Source organism: Staurois parvus, unplaced genomic scaffold (genome assembly GCF_062004578.1).
Source record: "Staurois parvus isolate SC_StPar_1 unplaced genomic scaffold, SC_StPar_1.0 ptg000392l, whole genome shotgun sequence".
In the NCBI taxonomy this organism is placed as follows: domain Eukaryota; kingdom Metazoa; phylum Chordata; class Amphibia; order Anura; family Ranidae; genus Staurois; species Staurois parvus.
The window spans coordinates 3,789,610-3,811,164 of NW_028318188.1; the positions used below are offsets into that span (position 1 = coordinate 3,789,610).

A 21,555-nucleotide genomic window follows, 5' to 3' on the forward strand; every position below is an offset into this window, starting at 1 on the left:
GTAAAGTGTTCATCAGTGTGCCCCTTAACGTAAAGTGTCCATCAGTGTGCCCCTTAACGTAAAGTGTCCATCAGTGTGCCCCTTAATGTAAAGTGTCCATCAGTGTGCCCCTTAATGTAAAGTGTCCATCAGTGTGCCCCTTAACGTAAAGTGTCCATCAGTGTGCCCCTTAACGTAAAGTGTCCATCAGTGTGCCCCTTAATGTAAAGTGTTCATCAGTGTGCCCCTTAACGTAAAGTGTCCATCAGTGTGCCCCTTAATGTAAAGTGTCCATCAGTGTGCCCCTTAATGTAAAGTGTCCATCAGTGTGCCCCTTAACGTAAAGTGTCCATCAGTGTGTCCCTTAACGTAAAGTGTCCATCAGTGTGCCCCTTAATGTAAAGTGTCCATAAGTGTGCAACTTAACATAAAGTGTCCATCAGTGTGCCCCTTAACGTAAAGTGTCCATCAGTGTGCCCCTTAACGTAAAGTGTCCATCAGTGTGCCCCTTAATGTAAAGTGTCCATAAGTGTGCAACTTAACATAAAGTGTTCATCAGTGTGCCCCTTAACATAAAGTGTTCATCAGTGTGCCCCTTAATGTAAAGTGTTCATCAGTGTGCCCCTTAATGTAAAGTGTCCATCAGTGTGCCCCTTAACGTAAAGTGTCCATCAGTGTGCCCCTTAATGTAAAGTGTCCATCAGTGTGCCCCTTAATGTAAAGTGTCCATAAGTGTGCAACTTAACATAAAGTGTTCATCAGCATGCCCTTGTGAGCCTCTGAAGTACACACATCTCGCACCTTGAGGGAAGGCAGGGAGCTGGAGACAGCAGAGGCAGCAAGCTGGGGGGGGGGGGGAGCTGCACCAAGAGCCTTGCTGAAGGGGGCGGGGCGTGGCACACACATGACTATAGCTTGCGGGCAGGCAGAGAAGCCGGAAGCAATAGCAAGCAGCAGGGGGCGGGGCTTGCACGTGATGACATTGGTTACTGGGACACCCGCGGTCCCAGCAACCAATGACTGCTGAGTGGTTGGGATCTGGCATTTTAGACTGGTGGGCTGACGGTCCGGACAGGAGCGTCATCTGGTCCATGTTTGGACCACGATACGCCATTTAATAATCACTGATATAGATTTATAGTTTGATTGTGTGAAGTTTAATTTCTATTCTGAAATTTTTTGGAGTGGGAACACATGACAACAGCTGCAGCAATCACTTAGAATTATTTGTATATATATTCATTATTTATAATTTTCTGTATATCTATATATTTAAAAATGTATAATACTTTATATTTATTTTCTGTTTCCTTGTTTCAGAAAAGTACATGTGGACTGTGCACTGTCTGTTTTGTAGGGCTATATACAGAATTTCTAACAGCTTGCAAGGTAATCTACTATAATTTGCTAGTATGCAGCTAATTCTGCTTTAAATCAGCCTGCCCGGGCCCATCCGGATCTCTTCCAGCTTGGAGCCGCACATTGCCGTGACAGCAGCTCAGTCAGTCACTTCTGTCACTTGTAAACACAGAACTGACAGCCTTCAAATTCTGGCTTCCTCTGCTGACTCTGTTTACAGTGATTGTTGTCAAGTAGATTCCCTCATAAACTCCTGACTGCTCGGGGAACATGCACCCAGCCTGTATTTACTGCAGCACCCTATTTGTAGTGATGAAAAAACAGCCCTCAAACCAGGAGAACTGGTGTCAGGTACAACTACACCTGGCTTGTTCTAGAGATAGAGTGGAAACAATTCCTTCTGCAAAGTGAGATGATTTTGTTACAGATACATTTCACTTTTAGGGCTCATGTACACTGCAGCTCCTAAACTGACCTTCAGGAGCTGTTCAGCAATTTTTTCAGCAGCCCCTGAACTCTCCCTAATGTTTTCCTATGTGTCAATGTACACATCGTCGTTTACAGTCATTTACAGGCTGTTGAGTTTACAGTCATTTACAGGCTGTTGAGTTTACAGTCGTTTTTTTTGAATGCACCAAACTTGAGTTCAGGAGTAGATTTTTCCAGCGTTTCAAACTCTAAACGCATGTAAACGCGGTTTACCGCGTTTATAAGCGTTTGCGTTTAGTAGCGTTTTTTAACTGTTCCATGTCCAGATGCTATCCAGAGCTTTTTTTCATCAACAGAAAAGCATGCAAAGTGTTTTCCATGTAGTACTCCAGCGCAATCAGTTCCAGGTTTCACGTGAAGGAAGAAATGGTAGAACGTGCTGCATTATGCTCATGATGGGATCCATAGTGAATACAACCAGAAAAGACAGGTCATCTGAACACATACTGCTCTCTCTGCTTCTGCTCTCTCTATTCCTCTCAAAATGTCTGAAATGGTTAATTATTTTACTATTTTTTCAGTGCATTCTGGGCATTTGGGAAGGTCTCCTGAGGTTATCTTTTAAAAAGGCTTCTAAATGCAAACACACATAAACGCACATAAACACGGTATGCTAAACTGATGTTTTATTACCTACGTTTTCCAGCAGTTTCCATAATTCAGAAGAGTTTTCCAAATGCCCCGTGTACATGAGCCCTTAGGGTATTTAGGGGGTGTTAGGTAGTGGGTAGTGGCTGGGCATACACTAGTTGACTTTCAAACGCAAATTTTCATTTTACCAATATTCATTTGATTTTCTAATTAGTAGGGTGACATAAATAAATGTTTTCAATTGCAGTGAAAAGAACATTCGAAGGAACGGGATGGGATTTTTTTCCTGAACAAACACATTTCTAATAGTGTATGTGGGTTTCCATGTGGTAAAGTCCAAGATTGAATGTTAAAATCAAGCTAACTGTTGAAGTACTTTCGAATGACATTCATCAAGCCATCAAAAGTACAGAGAATTTTCGGACAAATGTTCATATGAATTTTCATTCCAAAAATCTGCTAGTTTATGGATTAATTGGTTTAGGTTCACTTTTTAAGTTACATTTTAGTGGCATTTAAGGCATTAAAAGTTACGTGATTGAGGTTGGGGAATTAAAAAAGTACACCTTAATTTTTCCTAATGGATGAGTCTTCCTTGCTGGCCATAACAAAGCTAAATCTCAGTGTCTAGAGAGGGAGCAGAGCAATAGACCACTATTTCACTGGCAGGGTCAGAGAAGAAGGAAATTTGGACTGTTAGCAATTCTGTTACTGATAATTTGATGCCAGTCTCTGTGACGAAAAGCACAATTTACTGAGTAAAGTTATCAGGACTATGTAATGTACAGCACAGCTTACATAGTGCAGCTGTCATGTGGATATAATAAGCAACACAACTTGCTAAGTACAGCAATCAGGACTGTGTAATATATAGCACAGTTTAGAGAATACAGCGGTGAGATGTAATGTATAGCACAGCTTGCACAGTGCAGAGGTCAGGATTACAGTTGCAAGAAAAAGTATGTGAACCCCTTGGGATTACGTGGAGTTTTGCATGAATTGGGCATAAAATGTGCTCTGAATGTCATCTAAGTCACAACAATAGAAGAACACAGTCTGCTGAACATAATACTACACAAACATTAGATGTTGCCATGGTTTAATTGCACATAACATGTAAACATTCACAGTGCAGGGAGGAAAAAGTATGTGAGGCCCTAGCTTAATGACTTCTCCCAGAGCTAATTGGAGCCAGGAGTGAGCCAACCTTGACTCCAATCAGTGTGATGATATTGGATGTGTTGCTGACAGCTGTCCTGCCCTTAAAAAACACACACCAGTACAATACAACAGTGAAGAGTATGTAATGCACAATACCGAAAACAAAGTGCCGTGGTCATGAGTATGTCAGTGGTAGGAAATGTGCTCAGCAGTTATTTCTCTTGTGTTGGTGGACAGTGGTGACATACCCCTTATGTTAGTGATTAGTGGTGAGTGCTCCTTAATCTTTGGTGGTCAGTGATGAGTATCCTGCACAGGTCACTCATTGCTGTATCTCACCTCCCAGTGGTCTCAGACCTGTGGTCCCTGAACTGTGGCCCGGAATGCAACCCTTTTCTTGCTTTTGTCCCGCCCTTAGGGCATTGTTACTCTCACCAATGTGAGGCAAAATTTCCTCTCACTGACACCATCTATAAGGCAATATTCCTCCCACTGACACCAACAATGGGGCATAAATTCTTCCATTGGTAAAAGCGATCGGGTACAGTTCTTCCCACTAATACCAGTGATGGGGCACTATTCCTCCTCCTACCACAGATAGAGGGAGCCAGACACTAATGGTTAGTCAGGAACTGGTTAGCAGCTTAGGTGTGATAGCCAGAGGGGTCAAATTGTGGTCAGGGCTGAGAGACTCTGCAGGCCAGCCCCTCCAGAATTTCCCTCTGCTCTGAGGCTTTTGGAGGAGGGCCTTGTAGGCAGTGGGTGGATCTGAGGAGTAGCTAGCTCTTGAGGGACCTTAGCCAATCCCAAACAGAAGGCTTGGCAAGGGGCTGGGACTCTTATAAATGTGTTGGAGCCTGTTCAGTAGCAGGAGTGTGGTGGGAGAGGAGAAAAGAAGTGGAGGAAGATGTGAAGCTGGAGGAGGAAGGCTACCTAGAGACCTAGTGAGATGGGGCCTGCCTGCCGAAGAGCCTGGAGCTGGAAAAGAGGACAATTCAGGACTCACTGGTCCCCTGAGAGAGGACCACCTGTATGGCAGGAAAGGAGCAGCCCAACTGATAGGCCTGGTAGCAGCAGCCATCCCGCAAGCGGTACAGGAGAGTGTCAGGAATGGATCCACCATTTGTGGATTGCATAAGCGCAGTGCAGTCTTTGGTCAGACAGGCTATGTGCAAGCTGAGCTTTGTTCAACCGGTATTAGACATGGTCAGACTTGTTACACCCAGCCTCAGTCAGCTTGCAAAAACCCAGTCCTGCTTCTAATCTATTTCTTCAAAGCTCTATTCCTGCATTCCCGACAGCACCCCCAGTGACAGCCCAGTATACCCTGCTATCAACCACATGCCAGTCCCCTGTTCCCACTCACTGCACCTATCCTGCCTTTAACCCTGTAAAGAAGTCATCTGTAGAAGCTGCCCCCTCTGTTTACAGACCTGCATTTACTTACAGTGCTCCAGTAACTAAAACAAGGAAGAAGCGAAAATTCTTTCCAACCAGCACCATCCTGCCAGTATCCAAACCGGTCAGCCTGCGGTCTGAGAACCCGCCTTCTGTTATCCAGCCTGGTGCCCCGGTGCCCGCTGATCAGCCTGATGCCCGGATGCCTGATGACCCGATGTTCCTACCCAGCCTGATGTTCCTACCCAGCCTGATGACCCGATCCAGCCTGATGACCCGGTATTCATGATCCAGCCTGATGACCCGATCCAGCCAGATGACTCGGTGCCCGCTGTCGAGCTTGGTGACTCGGTGCCCGCTGTCGAGCTTGATGACCCGGTGCCCGCTGTCGTGCCAGATGACTTGGTGCCCGCTGTCGTGCCAGATGACTCGGTGCCCGCTGTCGAGCTTGGTGACCCAGTGCCCGCTGTTGAGCTTGGTGACCCGGTGCCCGCTGTTCTGCCAGTTGACTCGGTGCCCGCTGCCCAGCCTGACATGCCCGCTGCCCAGCCTGACGTGCCCGCTGCCCAGCCTGATTTGCCAGCCCCTAATGTCCAGCTAAACTGGCCAATAACTGATTCCCAGCCTGCTCCTGGAGATCCTGTGTCCAGTTATCTGCCTTCCTGGGTTCTCCTACACAAAGAGAAGTCTACCAGCAGGAAACGCAGCCAGGTAGACTCCGGCAGTAGGATATTCAGCCAGTTACCTGACCCGGGTGGTGGAACATTTTGCTCACTAAGGACTGTTTGGAGCGTCCTGAGGCCGCTCCTTGAGGGGGGGGTACTGCCAGGAATGGATTCAGCACTGGTGGTGGGACTCACCTGCCGTGTGGGCTGCAGTACCAGGGCTGGCCAGCGGGTGCTCTCAGCAGCCAGAAGCTCACTCCTGCAATCAAGCCATCACCTGAGGCTGATTGCAGGAGGTGTATTTAATAAATGGCCAGGCCTGCAGTCAGTGCCTTGGTGTATTGTTCCCATAAGCCCCTGTACCTGCATCCTGTCTGCTTCCTGCCTGAGCCTGACTTTGCTTCGATCCTGACTCTGCACGAACTCTGCCTGTACCGACCTCGGCTATTCCTTGTACCTTGCCTGCCCGTTTGCTACCAACCCGGCACGCCTGACTACGGTTGGTGCTGTACATATTATCTGTTGGAGGTTTGGTTTGTTTGCACTGTGTTTATGTTTAGCCTTGCACTATGTTTATGTATTGTTTAGCCTTTAATAAATTGTATTGTTTTATACTATACCTGAAGTCTGCATTTCCCTGTGTCGGTCCACACATCTCTGGTCATACCTGGATCCCTGACAGAGAGGATCTAAGTGAGTACACCTGTACCCCCTGTGCAGATAATGGAAGAAGCACTCTGGTGGGAAACCGGATTAGCCACCTACCAGTAGTGCATGCAGTAGTGCTTTTGGTGCGATTTGGCATAGACATCGGTGTCAGCAGGTCACCCAATTTTGAAATTGGTTTTGATGTGACCCCCCGGGGGTTCAGGGTGTAAGCGAGTGCTTATCGTATTTGTTCCCTGGTTTCCCTTTTTGTTTTCCCGAATGAAGGAGCTCGGGGGAGGGGCGCACATTGGCATCCTCACCTCTAGTGCTAGGGGACCTTTCCCAGAGCTGGCCGTATAGAAAGGTATTGTGAAAAAAGGGGACCCAATAGAGGGAGTGAGAGAATGGAGCGCCCATAGACTAACAGGGCAGTGGGATGCCCATAGACGTGCTGCTCTTCTTCAGAGAATGTTGGCAGGAGAAGCTGCTAGGGTACTTGCAGCTTTTTCAGTTGCGATGTAACCATAACCTGCAGCTTGTAATTGTTGTTTTTGAAAATAATTGATAATAAGAGTACAAAAAAAAAAATGGAACAAATGAAAAACATTGAATTGAATGAATGTTGGTGCAAGAAAAAAACGTGGACTGCTTCATGTGTTTAGCATGTCAACCTTACGCAGGGGCCAGCTAATCTTCTCTGTATCATTCCACGTTGTAATCCGCACCCCGCCGATGCGGGGACAAACCAAAGGGAGAGCCTGAGGGTTAAATAAACCCTCTAAGACATCAGACCATCAAGCACCCCCAGTATGGAAACTCATTCAAGCCCCCCTCCCACTACGCCATGTGACATCCCAAGTGATAATTCGCTGAATACATCAGCCCTGGAGATACTGGAAAATCTTTATGCTGAGGGTCAAATGTTAGATTATGAGACAGAGGAATTGTACACATCAGAAAGACTTTTAACATCTCAATATGAAGTCCAGCACACTGGGTTCAAAATTAAATCCACTTTTTATACCCATTGGGTGAAAGGCCATTACATCCCTACCTTTTATGAATCAGTTTTAAGTGAATTTAAGAAAATCTGTAATGAAAATTCAGTCAAACATATTGACCCCATTACACTGAACCCGTTATCAAACACCCTGAAGAGCCTAAAAGATAAAAAAGACATCATCATTAGGAAAGCTGATAAGGGTGGCGGACTGGTAATTCAGGATTGGGAGGTATATATAGCAGAAGCTCAGACTATTGAATGATAAAGACACATATGAAGTCCTCTCCACTGACCCAACATTACAATATCAAAAAGAGCTTAAAATATTGCTGGAAAACGCGCTTACTGATAAAGTACTTAACAATAACGAATTATTTTTTTCTATATATCCAACATCCAGCGACCCCCTTCTTCTACCATATCCCCAAAATACATAAAAATAGTGAAAATCCTCCTGGTAGACCTATTATTGCGGGTATTGACAGTTTGACTAGCAATTTAGGGGCTTATATTGATTTCTTTCTGAAAGATATTGTAATTAATCTTCCTGCTTACGTAAAAGACTCCAATCATATCCTGGAAATACTGAGCAACTATACATGGGAAGAAGGGTACAGATGGCTGTCTCTTGATGTAGTATCACTCTACACTTCCATCAAACACAACTTTGGACTAAGGGCAATACAATACTTTTTAACGAGAGTCTTAAGCTTTCACTATTCACAAGCCTAATTCCTGTATTCCTGCACTACAGACAGATACAAGGCACTGCTATGGGTGCAAAATTTGCGCCGAGCTATGCTAATCTTTTTATGGGACACTGGGAGAGTCATTTCATTTGGTCCAACAACCTGTACAGTGGAAACTTAATACTATATGCTCGTTATATCAATGATATTTTGATAATCTGGAACGGGTCAGACGTACAACTTTCGGGATTTTTATATCATTGTGCTACAAATCCTTATGGTATTTCATTTACCCATGTAATCGATGAAAACTCACTAGTCTTTTTGGACCTTGAGCTGAGGCATGGGGAGAGTGGTCATATCCAGTCCAGGACACATTTCAAACCCACTGCAGGGAATTCGTACTTGCACGCTAAAAGTCACCATCATCCTCAATGGATTAGAAATGTGCCTTATGGGCAATTCTGCAGACTGAGACGCACTTGCACTTTAAAAAAAGATTATATTGAGCAAAGCACAATTCTAAAAAAGTTTTTATAAAGGCTACAAACACAATCTCATTGAGACAGCGTTTAACAAATACTTGGAAATGTATGACAATTCTGGAACCCTTCATGTTGTATCTAACAAATTAAATAGACAGCTCAAATGAGTCCATTGAAGTTCTCTTTAGCACTAGATTCAACAATAAATCCTGGATCATTAATCAGATTGTCTCCAAAAATTGGAATATTCTTAAACATGACCCCACTCTGAGTGACATGCTACCTGAAAAACCTTGTTTCATATTCAGAAAGCCCAGAGATCTCAGAAGCCTTGTAGCCCCCAGCAGACTTCTTAAAATCACTATCCCCAAATCCCTGTCAGGAGGCTGGGCTGGTCTTTTTGACCAAAAAGGGAATTGTAGGTGTGGAAACGTGATGTCACTGGTACAGATGGGGAAAAAGTACATTATCAAACAGTTCATCAACTGTGGGACATCTTTCGTCATTTATGGCCTATTGTGCCCGTGTGGCTTACTCTATGTGGGACGCACATCTCGCCCACTAAGAGTGCGATTTAGTGAACACAAGAGTAGCATTAAGAATGGTAAAGACAAATATTCAATACCTCGACATTTTAAAAAAGTCCATCAAGGTAATTTCAGTGGGATCAATGTCTTTGGAATAGAAGCCATCCCTAAGGACATTGACAATGGAAGAAGACACCAGAGACTCTGCAAGCGCGAGAGCTTCTGGATCTTCACACTCAATACATTGTCCCCAAAAGGCCTTAATGATGATTTAGAAACACACACTCTGTTTTAGGCTACGTTTACCTGCTTATACGGAAGCCTGGTTTTACATGATCCATTTTATTGCCATCTATTTTATGCTGCAAATATATATTTATGTGTTTTTATGTGTGTATGTATGTACACACATACACACTCTTCTCCTTGACTCTTCCCCTGTTTTGACCTTGAGTGATTATGTCCACATTAATTAGGTCGATTATATTATTGTATTAATTTTACTATTAAGAATCTTTAATAATTTACATAAGGGATTTTTTAATTTAAAAAAATTTTATTAACAAATTTTAAAATATATACACATACTTCTATGTCTGCTCTAAGTACGTGCTGTCTCTTGATCTGTGCAAAGTTATCCTCCCCCCCATTCCTTTTGCATACAAAACCTTTTTGTTTTTTTTTTAGTATATTCTTACATTTATTTTCTTATACTATACAATGGGTGGTATATCTTGTGTGTTTTAAAGATACAGGTATTTTCCCTTTTAGTGTTTAGTATATATAGTTTTTATTATATATTATAAATTATCCTACTATTGCTCTTGAGAATATGCCGATCGTTAGGAATGTGCAGGTAGCAATTCCCTAAAAACTATTCAAAAAGTATTTATCTACACCATAATTAGAAATGATTCCCTGATCTTCACTGATTTGAATTTATTCCTTATCAATTGACACTAAGCAGAAGATAGCAACTCACTCTGCCTTTTAATAATTCAGCCTGCAATTGATAAAGCTGTCACTAGATGGCGCTGTTCCTATACCTAGGGCGCATTTGTGAACTGTGGGCACCTTCCGCCTTTCAAGTATTTATTTATGTACTGTTTACGGTCCTTTAATAACTAAATATAAATCTCCTAAGGTGTAGTGGGTTCTTGGTCATTTTTCAGCCCTTTTGATCTCTCTTTGCTGTACGGGCTGTTGTGTCAGACTTCCTGCTTCATGATCCTCTTTAATATGGCCCCTGGAACGCACAGCACATGCGCAGTAGTGCATATTAGCCGGCGTGTGTTCCACTGCCACCTGCAGGCGGTCCTACAGTATTTAATCCATTACTTTAATCGCCAGCCACACTAAACAGGCTGAACTGCTGGAATACTGACACTCAGTGGCTGAATATCTCCTTGCCATGGGAACACTGCCATACTGAAGTCTCTATCTGCTCAACCTAGGTATCTTTTATAATATCACACACTATTCTTTACTACACATAATAAAATAAAAGCATCCTGTTTTTAAATTTAAATAGCAATTGTGCTTTTGCATTTACATATATATGTTTATTTTATGGATTCTCTCTATATAAATTATTATTTTTTTTTTTTACCAGCGATTCTTATGCCAGTTTTACAATTAAGCTCTCAATCTATTCCATCATTCATTTCCATCCATTTTTTCCATGTGTCTGGGTGTATGTGGTATGTATGTGTGTGTATATGTGTATGTGTGTGTATATATACATATATATATATATACTGTATATATATATGTATATGTGTGTGTGTATATATATATATATATATTGTGGGAACTCGCTTCAAAGTGGTAGAGCTTTTAAACGCACACAGCTACTCGCTTTTTTTAAGGCCTTTTTTAGCCCACTTTTATTTAAATGACAGTTCAATAACATAAGAGGTTCCCACGCAGGGGTATCCACCATCACACAAAACAACGATTCAGCCTCCTGGCTTATACTCAGCTTGATGTCTGTCTCCTGCAGACTTCTTCAAGACTTATGGCTCGTGCACACAGCTGGCCACTAGCACACAGCTAGACTCTAGCAGCCCCTTGCTGCTTTTGGCTTCCACTTCTCCTAGGTGGAGCCCACCTGACTTCCAGGCAGTGACCTCCCGTCTTCCAAGCGGAGCCCTCCTGACTCCTATCTGCCGGGGTGGAGCCCTCCTGACTCCTATCTGCCGGGGTGGAGCCCAGAACTCTGATCCTGACTCTCTGAAAAGGTCTGCACACACCTGTGCAATCAGTCTCCTGGCCATTCCCAAAACCTGGTCCCAGGATTGGAGATTTCATCCCTCCCAGATCGCTTCAAAATCTCCAGGCTCCAGCTCCCAAAACAGACCTTACAAACAAAGGAGGAAGGTGAAAAGCCACTTTCCTCCGTATCAAACACTTACCCTGGAGCCCCTCAACCTGCCTAGTTAAGAATCCTGGGTGACAGATCGCCACACTGTCACAATATATATATATATATATATATATATATATATATATATATTAGTTTTTGGGGTTTTTTTTTCTTTTTTTGTACGTTTTCTATATATACCTTTTTTTTCTGTATGAGATTTTTGACATTATTATTATTACTATACGTATTGCCATTTCTATGAGTATTTTCATGTGTATTGCTATGCTCATCTACAGTATCACCACCTGTTATACCATCATGATTCATGTAAATAGTTTGAGGGGAATTTGTATTTGTATATGTATTTGTTTGTTTTTTTTGATCAGCTCTGATGAAGAAGGGAGCACCCTTCGAAACGCGTTAGCCTTCATTTCCCCCCCCCCCCTTCTGGATTTACCTGTAACCCTGTTTGGATTATGGTTACTTATGCCTGTTATACCATTACTTTGTGAATACATTTCCTTAATAATAAAATGAGTCACTATTTATTGAGGTAATGCGCAAGGTTTGTGCGCTCTTTCTTTCATCTTCTTCGCCACTAGATACCTGCACTTGGTATCCCTTTCACTTATGTTTTATTTTGGAACCTCGCTGTGATTCAGATTGTGGATTTTTGAGTCCCTTCTGCCCTGCACCAGTGATGACCTGTCATTATCTTAACCCAAATGACACTGACACACCTGAACAGTTTCAATGGGCTTTATATAAGGGGGTAAAAGCCTTGAAAGGTTAAATAGTTATGCAAACAAATGCAATGTTATACAGTTTACAACACAATTGCAATGAGATAACCTATCTGTGAGCAAAGGCCCTAATTACAAGTCCTGATTACTCCTACTCCATTGGAGAGTGTAATGTTAACTCAGTCCTCCTGGTGCTGGGGGCCTTAATCTTTAACCACTTCATGTCCGGACACTTTTACCCCTTTCCTGTCATGCAACACTGTATCCATATGCATTTTTTTAGCATTTTTTGAGACAGAGAAAACTTTATTTTGGTGGTATTTATTCACCACTTGGATTTTAATTTTTTTTGCTATATAACAAAGTCCAAATTTTTTTTTAAAAAGTGTTTTTCTTTATCTTGCAAATAAATAATCTTTCTTCATAAATCTTGGTCAAAATGTATTAGTAAAAAAAAATAACCCAAATTAGTTTATAACCAAAAATTATTTTTCAAAAAATAGGTTTACATTTTTATATTATTTGTTTTTGTAACATACTGTCACCCTAGCAGTAGAGTGTCACCATTGTGACACTGTACTGCTTGTGGGGGGTGATGAAGATTTTTATTTTTTACACTGATTGCTTTTAAACCCATAAAGGCTGGAAAAGCAATCATTTCTCCTTCTCTCTGGCTGCATTATTGCAGCCATTGAGAAATACTGTGTGAGCTGTGATTGGTCACAGCTTGTCACATGGTGCAAGGCTGTTGTGAATAGCCTTGTTCCATGTGCTCTCTGTGATCATTCACAGATTTCACACGTAGTAAGCAATGGTGTCAGAAGTGACATCTTGCTTACACCTATTCATGTGATCACTGATTGGCCAATCAGTTATCACATGATCAGGACCTCACACAGAGGTCCCGTAGAGCAATTGGTGATCTGGTTGCGGTACTGCGCGCTCCAAGGGAGCCCGCACAATTCAAAATGGCAGGCGCCGTTTATGAACAGCAACCCGCCCCTGCACTACCACCATCCGGCCGTTTATATACAGCAGCCGAATGGGAAGTGGTTAATGGAGTGCTCATCTATCCCTCCTGAGAGTAACTGTAATCCCAGAGGCTCAGCAAGCAAACAGAATAAATGGGCAGAGGCCTCTCACCACAAATGCAGTCCTTGGTCCATGACGATCCCAAGATGACCAGCAAAAGGTCCTGTCTCTCCTATCAGGACCCTATTTCCAGGTGGTCCAAAGGATCCAAAAAAGATCAGGAAACAGCTCCAATCTGTCAGTAAAATAGGAATGACCAGCAGCACATTCTAGCACAGGAACATTCAAACGTGGCTGTGGGAAATTGTCTAAATCACTAACCCTAATGATTACACAGCAGCCATGTGTCTCTCAGCAGCAGAATGTCCTCAGGAACTTTCTCCTGCAGCATCCTTTTTAGTTAGCAGCACAGCACATGGTGCCCGCAGTAGCAAGTTCTAAGTACTTTCCCTGGACACCAGGCAAACCCCTACACAGTCTAAGCAGCTTGTGGTCAGGACTGGCAGCACACAGCTTCCAGAAGCAACTCTCAGCCTTCTTTCTAGGCTCCCAGCAGCAGTCTCTTAACCCAGATCACAGCAGCTTGTAAGGATGTCTCCAGGCAGAAGGCTGCAGCCTGAGCCTTCTCCCCAGGTTCCCATCAGCACCCACTTAGCACAGTGCACATCTGAGACTGAGTAGTGATGATGACAGCTCTTTAGCCCTGCACACAGGCTCGTAAGCTCCAGGGAATTTGGTGGCAGTCTCTCCATGCAACACTGGTGACCCCCAACTCAACACCTGCTGGGTATACTGTATTAGCCAGGCATTCACACCTTCCTAGACCTGAACTAGATCCATAGGAAAAGGACCATAGTGTTTTTCTGCAAACTGGAAATCACACTGAAATCCACATAAGTGTGAACCTAGAGTAATGAACTGCTGTAACTCCTACCAGTTGCAACAGTCTAAAGCTAGTAAACCAGTAGAATTTTGTTTGAAAATTTTTAATTATAGAATGTCCATTCAATTTTCTAATGGCAAGTGGGGTCAAATCAATGTTCCTTCTTGACCGCAGTAATGATAAAAATGCAAAGGCATGGGATGGAAAATGTGTCTTAAACAAGCAAAGTTTGAATGTGATCTTCATTAGGGAAAAATCTTACATATTGTATTGAAAATTACTTAAAGTGGTTGCAAAGGCATACGGCTCTTTACCTTAATGCATTCTCTGCATTAAGATAAAAACCTTCCATAATCAGCCCCCCCTAAATACTTCTCTTGTTGCAGAGTATTTCCAGTCTGCAGCAGGGGCAGTTGCATTGGGTGACATTTTTCAGGAGGGAGGTGGCGTTGTGCCCCAGAAGTAGGCACTCTGGTTATCCTGGAGACCAGGCTGGGTGGCAGAGCGGAGTGCCAGGCCTCGGAAGGAGGGATGCCGGTTCTCCTGCACGCCATGGTTGGGCAGCAGAGTGGCCGTGGGAGCGGCTGTGGGACTCCAGGAAGGGAGCTGCTGTGATAGTGATTCTCTTGGGGGGGGGTCACAAGGGTCATGGTGTGTGGGGGGGGTCACAGGTGGGGGGGCTGGTGGGCAGCAAGTGGCAGGGGCCGGGGGGTGGGTGATTGGGAGGGGTCGGAGGGATGGGCGGCATTTTTTTTGTGTTGCCTAGTGCAGCACAAATTCTACATACACTCCAGTGCAGTGCTACTCTCTCTCTCCGTCTCCTCACAGGATGAAGCTTTTTGGCTCCCACTGCTGTCAATCATAGACCTAACCGTGCTGTGTGAGTGTATGGACGCACACAACTTGACTTGGGGGCATGCCCCATGAGTGCCCCCATAGTATGTGCCTTGCTCTGGGGGCACTCAGAGATGAGGAGGAGCAGACAGCACCAGCGGGGACCCCAGAAGAGGGTGTTTGGAGCCACTCTGTGCAATACCATTCCACAGAGCAGGTAAGTATAACTTGTTTACTATTTTAAGATAAAAAAAACAACCACTTTATTACATCTTGAAAAAAATTTTGACACAAAATTAGGTGGCTCAATGATAGCAAGAAAACATTTTTCTGATTAATGTCTTTTTCAGAAATTCTGAACAATTGTTCAAAAGAAAATCTCACCTTCTATGGACAGCATTAGGGGATTTCCCTAGCCCTGGAGAGATTTCATTTTACTTTCTGTTGTGTCAATGAGGCAGAAAGTGAAGGCAATTCTACCATATGAAACACAAATGGCAAAAAAAACCTGACTGGAGTTTTAACTATTCCCACTTCTATCGAGAATACAGATGTGTACTGTAGAGACTGTCTTAAGACTTTACATAAATACTTTCATTAAGGTCTTCATGTTATATAGTTTGAAAAGCATGTCATAGATATATTATTTATCATTGTAAAAGAACATATTCCAATCTATTTTTTTTTCCAGTTTTTCCCAGAAGAAAAGAAAAAACGGCTTTCCTATCTCTAATCAAGAACCAAAAAAAATGGGGAGTTAGCAGTCTCCTACCTCCTGTGTGACAGGCTCATCCAAAATACTCCGTGTTTGGTATTCCTGGACACAAAATATAATGCTAAACAATAAACTACCAGTCTCCAGGCTGCAACCTGTACATAGTGGAAGACAATAATATTTATATACAACTGGGTGTAAGAGAGGCCCATGATACAGTCATAAATGTGGTGACTTCCCAGTGACCACCTCTTAAACTGGATGATTGGTCAGATGGCCGCTTGGAACGCACCACTCAGCGTGCGTTTCACTCACTGGAAGTTGCTTCTTGAGAACGCCCTGTGGGAAGGGTGAAACGCGTCGATGCACTTCCGGTCTGCCGTCTATCCGTCCTACGCAAATTCCGGTGAGTGGAATGCACACTGAGTGGTGCGTTCCAAGCGGCCATCTTTGATATTGGTAAGAGAGACACTCTGTCATCCTCTGCTAGAAGGCTGTGAGGTTTCTGAAGCTGTCTGTGGATTCTATGGGAACGATGTTTGGCTGTTTGAAGGCAAATAAACAAATGCTTTTATTGATCTTGTGAAATGTGAGTGGCCTGGTATTATTATTACTACTGTAAATAAGTATTAGCAATATTACACTATATCATACACCATGCCGCGCTTAAATAGATCAATTGGTATCCTTAATGAATATCTGTATAGCGTCTCTGTTTGAAAGAAGAAACAGGTATTCCACAATATTACAAATAGGTGATGAATCGTGACAACATATTAGATTATCGTATGGTGACTTCGGTGGTAAGTATAGCTGTAGAATTCACTAACCAGATAGCGCTTAGTATTGCGCATATAGTAGATGGAATTAGGTCATCTGAGGTTGGACATCTAGTATTCGAATCCGTTGATAAACACATCAAAGCTTCCTTTGATAACGTGCTATCGCACGAAACATGTCAGGAAGTTGCTCTCAGTGACCTCACCACGTGGATGCTTCATCTGGCCAGGTGATAATTGGCAATAGAAAGTGTAAGTGTTACTATTGTATATTTTATTCACAATTCAAATAAAGCAGTGTTGCACTATGGAACTTTTTGTGCTTGGGCTCTTTTTTCTTTGAGCCCACCTTTTTAAGAGCCCTGAGGATGACATACTAACCAGTGGCACCTTCTGGGAGATTCCAGCTACACTATACATTATTGTGATTTTGAACTGTGGATCCCTGACGACGTCTTGACCGCCGGCTCCCCCTGGTGGATTTGTATCGCATCACTCGGTTATACTGGCTGCAATACCAATATTCCTGGATGTGTTTATCAATGGATTCGAACACTAGATGTCCAACCTCAGATGACCTAATTCCATCTACTATATGCGCAATACTAAGCGCTATCTGGTTAGTGCATTCTACAGCTATACTTACCACCGAAGTCACCATACGATAATCTAATATGTTGTCACGATTCATCACCTATTTGTAATATTGTGGAATACCTGTTTCTTCTTTCAAACAGAGACGCTATACAGATATTCATTAAGGATACCAATTGATCTATTTAAGCGCAGCATGGTGTATGATATATGTATGTTATAGAAGGTTTTTGAGGTGATTACCTTTTATGCCAGCTGCTCCTGTCACATAGATCTAGCGCTCGTTCTTACACTGATATTTCAATTAATATTACACTATATATACATCAGGAGTGATTGAAAGGAGAATCTGATCCATATCTGGTGCAATGGAGTCCTGGAGGCTGTAGAGGGGGTATAGGATCCCTAAAAGTCCTAAAAGCGTGCAAATCACCAGTATCTGGTGAGTGCGGTTTATGTTGGTTACAGCACTGGTGGATGGTGGAAGCACATTTAAAGGAGAAAGTTTTTCTTGGTTGGAGCACTAAGGAATTTGGGAATAAGGACTTTATATGTTTTTGGACACTTTATTTCATATATTTTTTATATTTTCATTTTTTTATATTTATATTTTTTTGCACTTATTATTTGAATTTATTATTACTTATATGATTTGTGGGTTTTGATTTGTGCTGTTTATATTGTTTTATATTATTTGGTGTGTTACACTAGTGTACAGCAGCAGTTCATAACTTACTTGGGGATTTTCTTTGGCGCTGGAGTTTTTAATATAATGTTATCCTATGTGTCCTTGCACACATACGTAGACTGTAATCAATGTTTTTTGGCTGGAAAAAAACCCAGGACTAGTGGGTTTCTAGATGAGTTTTGCTAGCTGTAACAATGCTCTAATGCTGAAAAACGCGGTAAAACGTGGTAGAATGCCGCAAACTGGCATTTTTGGACTTTTTTTAAAACCAAAAACGCTAAATAATGCAAACGCAGAAAAAGCCCAGGAAAGCTCTAATACAAAAAACACTAAAAAAAGCTTAAAAACTCAAGTTTTTAGCGTGACTTTACACAGCTAATGTTACCAGCGTTATCAAAATGTCTAGTGTGCATGAGGACTAAGGCAGCATAAAAAAGGCAAAATGTGCTCCATTGTTTCTGGACCCTACTATGGGTACAATCAACAACTAACATCATCAGCAGCAGGAGAATTTATTTTTGGTTGTTCTTGGGTGGTAAATTATGGTGATAACAAGAAATTTACAGCTAAATTTAAGAAAAAAGATTTTTTTTTTTAATTTTAGGCCAGTTTTCTTTTGACAATAAAAAGAAAATCATGTGATATCCATTACCATTTATCACCAAAAGAGGCCCAATTTGTCCTGAAAAAAAACAAGGTATAATCCACCTGGATACACAAAGTAGTTGTGATAAAACATAGTTTTATTAACACATGTCAAAGTTGCAAAGTTGTGTTCAGGTGTTAACATTTGTTTTACCCTCAGTCACTAAGGGGTTAAGGATGCATTAATGAATACAGAGCTGAACTGATTTGCTTCTTTTTTATTTCCTGCTTCCTGGTGTATAAATGTATGATATATTGCACAGGGCTCTGCAGTTGGAAATGTATTGCACAGCAAAGTGTCCATACCTGTAGTACAATGGTTTTCAGCATGCAGTGTACTGTTACATTGGCTATGATCACTGGGTTCACACTACATCTAATTAACCACTAGCCTACAGGGCACTTATACCCCCTTCCTGCCCAGGCCAATTTCCAGCTTTCAGCACTGTCGCACTTTGAATGACAATTGCGCGGTCATGCAACACTGTACCCATATGAAATTTTTATCATTTTTTTGTGACAGAGCTTTCTTTTGGTGGTATTTAATTACCTCAGGGTTTTTTATTTTTTCTTAAACAAACCAAAAGCCACTGAAAATTTTGAAAAAAAAAAAGTTTTTTCTTAGTTTTTGTTATAAAATTTTGTAAATAAGTGATTTTTCTCCTTCACTGATGTGCGCTAACGAGGCTGCAGTGATGGGCACTGATAGACTGCACTGATGGACACTGATAGGTGGCACTGATGAGGAGGTACTGGTAGGTGGCACTGATGGGCATTGACAGGCATCACTGATGGGCACTGAAAGGCAGCACTGATACATGGCACTGATAGGCGGCATTGATAGGCGGCACTGACTGGCACTGTTGGGCGGCACTGACTGGCACTGTTGGGCGGGCACTGACTGGCACTGTTGGGCGGCACTGACTGGCACTGATGGGCGGGCACTGACTGGAACTGATAGGTGGCACTGATTGGCAGCACTGATAGGTGGCACTGATTGGCATTGATAGGTGGCACTGACTGGCACTGATGGATGACACTGAAAGGCAGCTCAGATGGGCACTAATATGTGGCATTGATGTGCAGTGGTATGCGGCATTGATGTGGCACTAATAGGCACTGGCACGTGGCACTGATTGGCACTGACAGCTGGCACTGCTGGGGCTACACTAATCATCAGGACACACTGATCATCAGTGCCCTGATGATCAGTGTACATGTCCCCTCCGCGGAAAGCCGATTACTGGCTCTCCTCTCCTCTTGTGCTGTCAGCATGACAGCTCGAGAGGAGAGAAATGCCGATAACCGACATTTCCGTGTTTACATGTTATCAGCTGTGATTGGACACAGCTGATCACATGACCGAGCCGACATCTTTGGCTCTTTCCGTGATCAGTGATCCGCTGTGTCCGAGGGACACAGCACACCGCCGATCGCCGCGCTGCACGCTCCCTGAGCCGCGCATGCGCGGTGAGAATGGGAGGACGTCATATGGCGTCCTCTCAGAACGAGAGAACCACCTTGCGTCCGTCATTGGACTATATGGCGGGCGTGATGTGGTTAATTTTATAAGAAGAGAAGGTGTTTTATAAACATTTCTAATTGTTGCTATTTATTAAATTTAGTTCACAAAGAGGAAAGAAGGTGTTTTCAATCATTTCTTAAACCCTGATCTAGACAAATAGGGATTTATTTACTAAAGCTGGTTCACTTAGAATCTCGTGCATTTCTTCATACCAATCAGCTTCCAGGTTTTATTGCTAAAGCTTAATTGAACAAGCTAAAGTTAGAAGCTGATTGGCTACCATGCACAGCTGTACCAGATTCTGAGTGATCCAGCTTTAATAAATGAACCCCATATTTTTTACATTCACCAGTTACCTCCAGCACTCCAAAGACATGCTGCTAAGTTAATTGGCACCTGTTGGAATTGGCTCTAGGATGTGCGTGCCTGTGTGTAATGCAGGCCATAGATGGGTCGAAAATCGGCCGATTTTTCGGCCGAAAATAAAATTCGGCCGATTTTCAGATCGTTATTGGGTTAACTGTTTGGCCGTTTTTCGGTATTTTGGCAGATTTTTTTAGCGGTAAAGTTGGAAAAAGATCGGCCGATTTTGCCAATCGGACGATTTTCGCGGCAATTATGGACAAATCGGCCGATCTTTTTACCGATAAAAAATCTGCACATGAGCAGTGACCTGCAAGAGGAAGACAAAAAGAAGAAGAAAAAGAAGAAGAAGAGGATGAAGAAGAGGATGAAGTAGAAGAAGAGGAGGATGAAGAGGAGGATGAAGAGGAGGATGAAGAGGAAGAAGAAGAAGAATTCCAGTCCGGCAAAAAGTGTCCCTGCAGAGAGCTCTGCTATTTCTTTGACAGTGCTTTGACAGTTATAGCGGTTGCAACAATGTATCTATTTGTTTCCGAATAAAAACATCTGTATCTGAAATGGATACAAATAGATACATTGTTGCAGCTGCTATAAATGTCAAAGCACTGTCAAAGAAATAGCGGAGCTCTCTGCAGGGACACATTTTGCCGGCTGTAGACGGGATGAAAATCGGCCAATTTTTTTTTTTACCATTCCTGGTAACGTCGGCCGCTTGAACGACCGATTTTTCATTTTTTTAAAGAAAAATCGGCCGGTTTTCTCCCCATCTATGGCCTGCATAAGGTTGGAACCTTAGATTGTAAGCTCCTTGAGAGCAGGCACTGGTAAGAATATACAGTACGTAATGCACTGCCTAAATTGATGGCACTATACAAATACCTATATTTGATCAATATATAATATAAGAGGCATATGTGTTCTTACTTGAATACTGGTGTGCTTTATGTATTTCGTTCAAATATATGCAGGTATCCAGAACAAAACAACTCCTGCTCATTTCCTTTGTGTATGAGCTTCCAGTAATAAAGACTGGTCACTGCTGCTTTTTCTCCTTGTGCAGGATGGCTGGTCTTGCATCTACTTTGGCCCCCCCACCCCCCTCAGTGCTGCCGGCTTCCCCTCCTCTCCCACTTCTCATTCATTCACTGTCCAGTGCAGTTGAGGCCACAGAGAAAGGGACTGGGGAATCTCTGTCCTCAGTCCCTTTCTCTTTCTCAAAAGTGAGACATCGAGGTCTGTTTAGACTTCTGGTATTTCACTAAAGCCCCCAATGGCGCTCCTAAAAAACTGTAAAAAAAAATATATATATATACACACACACTTATCAAAAAAATTAAAGAAACACTTTGGAAACACATCAGATCTCAGTGGGGAAAAATACCATGCTAGATATCT

The 21,555-nt window shown here is 42.7% G+C and overlaps 1 non-coding gene across 1 annotated transcript; it reads right to left on the reverse strand.

Annotated features, from left to right (window-relative positions):
• Positions 1-6,924: 6,924 nt before the first annotated feature.
• Positions 6,925-7,026, reverse strand: LOC149455498 (U6 spliceosomal RNA). Its single transcript, XR_016314045.1, has one exon. It is a non-coding gene; the product is annotated as a U6 spliceosomal RNA (small nuclear RNA).
• Between the last annotated feature and the right edge of the window lie 14,529 nt (positions 7,027-21,555).